We start from the raw sequence: 5,909 nt of genomic DNA, 5'->3' as shown, positions 1-5,909 counted from the left end.
GGTGCAAAGAGACTAAGGATGAGAAGACAATGGATATGAAGAGCCAAGGGAAGGCTAAACAAGGTGATTATATTCCAAGCATGGAGAAGCATGAAAATATGAGTTATTTTGGTTTGTTATTCTAATTTTGTTGTAGGCATATGAGAATATAATGGAGATTCCTAGTGTGAGGAAGATAGCAATAATTGGTAAGAGTTATGTTCTAGAAGGATCTTGTTATTGCTTCTTGTTTCTATCTATTGTTAGTATCTTATTGAGCTTCACTTTGTTTCGAGAATAGTTTAATATTCTCTACTAAACAGGGCCAACCACGTGAAGGTGGAAGCTCATTTGGCCCCACCCCCCTCCCCCTAACATCACTCTACATTCCCCGTTAACATCTAACATTCATTCATTCTTTCAACCATTAATAAAATGTAACATTCAATCAATATCACATGATAACATTCATTAACACATTAGATTGGTTAACATGCAACATTCATCAATATTCTGCATTAACACATAATTCATGAACATTCATTAGCACATAATTAAATTCATTGAGACATAAAATACAGTCATTATCAATTAAGGTATGTAGATGACAATCATTTCTTTTTTTCTCTTTCTATTTCTTTTTCTATGTAAGCTCTAAGAGGAGAATTAGTGTCATCATCAATTCCCCCCTCATCAGTTTTTTTGTTCTCTATTCTTGATGATCTCAAATTCCTATGCTGTTGCAAAGGGGGGTCGTCTGCAATAAAAAATAAAAGAGTTAAATTAAAAATAATTTATTATAATTGTTACAAGTATTTAATTATTTTAAATAACATAACTGTGGTGCTCTTTACTTGATCTGACTACATCATTTTGTCTAGACTCAACGTCAACATGATCATGAACATCGACCCCTCAATCCTCTATAGCTGCTATACAAAATGTTACGTTAATCCAAACACCAATTGCAATTACATATAAAAAATTTAATAGAAAATGTATACCTCCACCACTGGGATACACATCATGCAAACCTTCGGCATCCATAGATTGTGTAGAAGGATTGTTAGGCTGCATTCCAACATCCTACGCATTGTTATCATTACTTGCTTAAAACATATATACTCACTTTATATTGGAACTTAACATCTGATGGTGTCATAACCCAAGAACAGAATGGACATAACAGAAGAAAGGAAATTGTATTAACTAAAAACTAAGCTAGTACATTCAGTACAGAGAAAATAAACTTCAAAACATGCCCTAAGGGCTTACAATAGCATAAATGTGGAGATAATTTCTCCTTTCAGTATCTCCTCTCAAACTCCACTCTGAACTACCTTTTACAATGCCAAAAATCTCCTTAAATAGACCCTGGAGGGTTAAGGACTAGGAATACATTCTAGAAAGTGCTAGTAGGCATCCACTGACCAAATAGAAGGCTCCAAAAGTTGCATTAGAAGTCGGCGCAAATCTAGAAGAATCCAGAAATAGTAACTGAACCTCTGGGAGGCATAACTTTTGAACCGTAGCTCCAATTGACAAATCGTTTACATTTCTGGAGAGCTCTCGAAGTGCTCTATAGCCCTATGGACCAGCTTCACTTGTCCCCCCATTTTTTAGCCCTTTTTGAGGTCATTTAATGCCCCTAACCTGACTTTGAAGCATTCTTAGGAGGTCTCCATAACCCAAAAAATTGCAATAACTTTCAAACAGTGGGGCCTTTTGACTTGATTCTTTTTTAAAAATGCTCTAAATCACAATTACATCCATCTGGCCAATTTACACCTCCTAGTTCACCAAAATAATGGCCCAATTACATACTCCTATTTTTTCGAGATTTACTAGCACACTAATAGTGGAACTATGAGAGTTGGAACCTTTATTTGACCCAAATGGGTGTCCAAAAATGAAAACACATGAAACAGAAACTAAGTCTAAGTACATTTTTTTGGGTGACACAGGATCACCCTTATACCTCTAGATGCTCCTGCATCAACATCAAATAGACTAATTGGTAAAGTATTCAATTTGAAATAAATTTCATTTAGCTTATTTACCTGTGGCTCAAATGCATCATTATTAGAACCTTCCACACTGATTTCAGCTCATAGCCATTCAACCACAGCTCTATAGCCTTGTTGGAAGCCAATTCTCTTATCCTCTTCTGTGAGGCATCTCTTGAACTCTAAGCCCTGCATTTTTGCATGGTATGGTGAATTTTACTTGCATTTTTTCATCAACCAATGGAGGGTAGTTAAAATATCAAAAGGAAATGGTAAATAGTTAGCAAGGTTTCCAACCCTTGTTACACCTTATTTTGGTCATGTTAGAGTTGTTCTAAACTATCTTTAGTCTTTGGGAGTCCTAGAGGATCCAATTTCACTCCATCACGATTGCAATTATTTCTATTCTTAAAAAAATTAAAACTTTAAAGTCTAATGTAATGGGCAGTGCTGAAAACATTTAATACTAAACTTGTATTTTGCTTTTGTTAGCAATGTTAAGTCTACCTAACAATCAATAGAAAATCATCTATATCCATCACAATATAATAGGAGAAAAGTCAAGCATTTTTGATGGACAAATCTACTATATAAATGTTGCGTGTTTGTATGCTTTTCTTGTACCAACATATTTTCTCCAAATTCTTAAGTTGGGTAAGAGTTAGTTCAGCTCTTTGGAAATAAAAATGGCTACAAGTGCTGCTGCATTCCCTCATTCTTTCAATCACTGCCTTTATTCTCAACTATTGGAGGAAAATTCAGTCTCAACCATGGCCTCCATTTGTGAGATTTCTTCATATGAGGATTTTGTGAATGAAGAGAAAAGTAAAATATTAGTGATTGGAGCCACTAGTTATATTGGTCGCTTTGTTGCTCTTGTAGCTGTAAATGCAGGCCATTCTACCTATGCTCTCATTAGACCCATCACTGCCCATGATTCTGCCAAAGAAAAGTGCCTCCATGAATTGAAAGATTCTGGTGTTAACATTGTCTATGTATGTCACTAGCTCTGTTCATAACTAAGATTTTGTGGTAGATATGTATGGCATAGTTGTAAAGTGTGTGTACTTGTTTAAAATATTGATTTTACAAATTGTAGATTGTTTTGATTGGTCATATAGGTTTAGAATATATGATTAAGCTTTGCTTGTTTGTTCATGGTAACTACTATTGCAGTTGTTTGCTAAATTGTTAGATAGCGGTCATCTCACAAATAATCATGTTTGACTGTCTTTTTGTGAAGTTGGGTATTTAGAAATTATGTAAAGAAGGGGTGTTCGGTCAGTGATCTCCTTATCAATGAGTCTAATTTGGTTGGGATCATGAGCTATATTATAGTTGTAAAAATTTGTGTTGTAATGGGTCTTATTAATGTGCATGTATATTATAATGGGTGTTCTGTAGGGAGATTTAAGTGATCATAATTCAATGGTAAAGGCCAATGCAAGGCATTGATATTGTTATTTCAATTGTGTGTAGTGGTCAACTTACAGATCAGCTTAAGATTGTAGACCCCATTAAAGAAATTGGCACTATTAAGGACAGAACATAGGACCCTAACATTATTACCATGAATGCTTGTTAACTATAATAGACTTAAGAATTGTTGAACTTTGATGCAGAGGTTTCTTCCTTCAAAATTTGGGCATGATATAGATAGAGCCAATATAGTAGAACCAGGGCTAAGCTTTTACAAAGAAAAGATAGTTTTTAGGAGGGAAATTGAGGCATCCAACATTCCATACACTTGCATCTACTGCAATTCTATTGTTGGGTGGCCTTACTTTTATCATACCCATCCCTCTGAGCTTGCTCCTCCCCAAGATCAGTTTGAAATCTATGAAGATGGAAACATCAAGGGTGAGATTTTAAATAATGTCATATTAGTAAATGAAGGAATCTTCACTAATCTAGATTGCAAAGTCTCAATTGTTGAATTGTTTATATTGAACATGAAAATCCACTACTGTTATTATATTCTATTGACCTATTTATAATTGATGAGCTAAATAAGGGAGTCCTAGCATTTCCCATCACATTATATAAAAAATTTGATACAATTTTTCATTTGCTAATACTTACAACTCTTGCTTGAAGTTTCAAAAAACCACCAGAGCCGAGCTTGTGTGTCCCATGCTTTTCTAGTCTTGCCTTTGTTGCCTTTGATGTGTCAGGCAATCTATGAAAAGTTTGAAATATGTTATATAGTATAAATATAGAGGTTAATTAGTACTTAATTATATTCTCAACAGTATCACATACCTTTCTATACTCTCCACTAGTGTAATATTATTTTTCTTGTCAACTTTATACTTTCCATCCAAAATCAGAGCCAACCACTCAGCCTCAGGAACATAGGGCGGACGCTCGTACCTGGGGTTATCCCGTAAATTTTTTCTATACTGGTCCCTAATATACTTCAAACATAAACCAGCTTTTTCAAGGAGCTTGTTTCTCTTGAATGCATGAGGCCCAAAGAGTTGGGTCATGCTCTCTATAAGATCATCCTTCAACAGTTTGCATTGGTTATTCCACCTTTTAAGTAAAAGAAAACATGTTAGACTCATAAATGAAGTGAAGCTACCTTTAATATAGTTCAAGAAATGGATGAAAAGGAAAACTATTATAGCAATGATATGAAATCAAAATAGTGGTTTGGGGTTTTAGTTAGGATATGATGTTCCACCAGGTACGCATGGTGGGCCTGAATATTCGCAAACTCTCATCACCAAGTTTTCTCCAAAAAAGATCATTCCCTAAAAAACAATCATGGAATCATTAGTCAATGAAGAGTGATCAAAAACTAAATTACTATTATATCACTATAGAATAATAATAACTTTAAAGTACCTGGAACTTTGGCTACTTTTAATAGAATGCCTTCATCATCACTGACGATCAATATGACATCCTTCATTGTTCCCGTACTAGGAACATAGGAACATCCAAGAAATGATGCTGCAACTCCTATTGAAAAAAGTTTCATAAGTTTCATAAGTCTTTGTCATGAAGTATAAAAAAAAATTGATAATTGATGTTAAAAAGTTGTAAAAAAAAAACTATTTTTTGCTGTCATAAGAGAGAAAAAGAGGGATTTGTGTACCAACAAATGGTGCAACATTCAATGCCTGTAAGCTATGTGTTGATGACTCAGTAGTTGGAAAGAGATTTGTGGTTATCCTGGATGGAGTCAGCATCATCATAGGATTCAATTGATGTAAAGCTAAAGAATAAAATTGTTAGAGCATGCATAGATATAGAACGTGTGGACCAGCATGGACAAGATTGTTAGAGCATTAAAAAAAAGGATTGTTCGAGCATGTATTGTCAATGATTATGATCATTCCTATATATATTCATTGGAAAATAGAAGTGGGGAATGGAACATGCAATCTACCCAAACCACCTGCACCACCCTCATCATGGGAACGGGGCTCGAAATCATGTAAAAAACTCTGTAAAGACAACACATCCATATTTTAATTAATGCCATAAAAGAGCATAAAATAAAAACCATTATTGAACTCTTGTTATAATAAAAAATTTCATTAATACTTACTTTTAAGGTTTCAGAGGTGTGCATCAATTCAGCTCCCCTTTCTCTTATTTCCTGAGTAGTAGGCTTTATGGTTGCCAAACATAAAATTTCCTCGCCAATTTTCTTTAGCAACTTTTTAGTCGAACCGATCGGGTCATCGATGTCTGCTAAATCAATATAAAAAGGGTCCTCCTCAGGGGGGGGGCTGCTGATCAGGGACTGCAAGTTCCTTTCCCTCCCTCTGACCACTGGCCCTCTGTGACAACAATAGTATTAGTATTATCAAAATTACTCCAAAGCAATGAATAAAACAACATTAAAAAAATAACATTTTTCTTCTATCTAGTTTGCACAATTACAATGAGTTTTACCTACTCATGTGTAAA

The sequence above is a fragment of the Cupressus sempervirens genome, chromosome 6 (genome assembly GCF_028749045.1).
Source record: "Cupressus sempervirens isolate cs-2001-9-10 chromosome 6, ASM2874904v1, whole genome shotgun sequence".
NCBI lineage: Eukaryota > Viridiplantae > Streptophyta > Pinopsida > Cupressales > Cupressaceae > Cupressus > Cupressus sempervirens.
The sequence above is the reverse complement of the archived record's forward strand: the minus strand, read 5'-3'. Positions refer to the sequence as shown.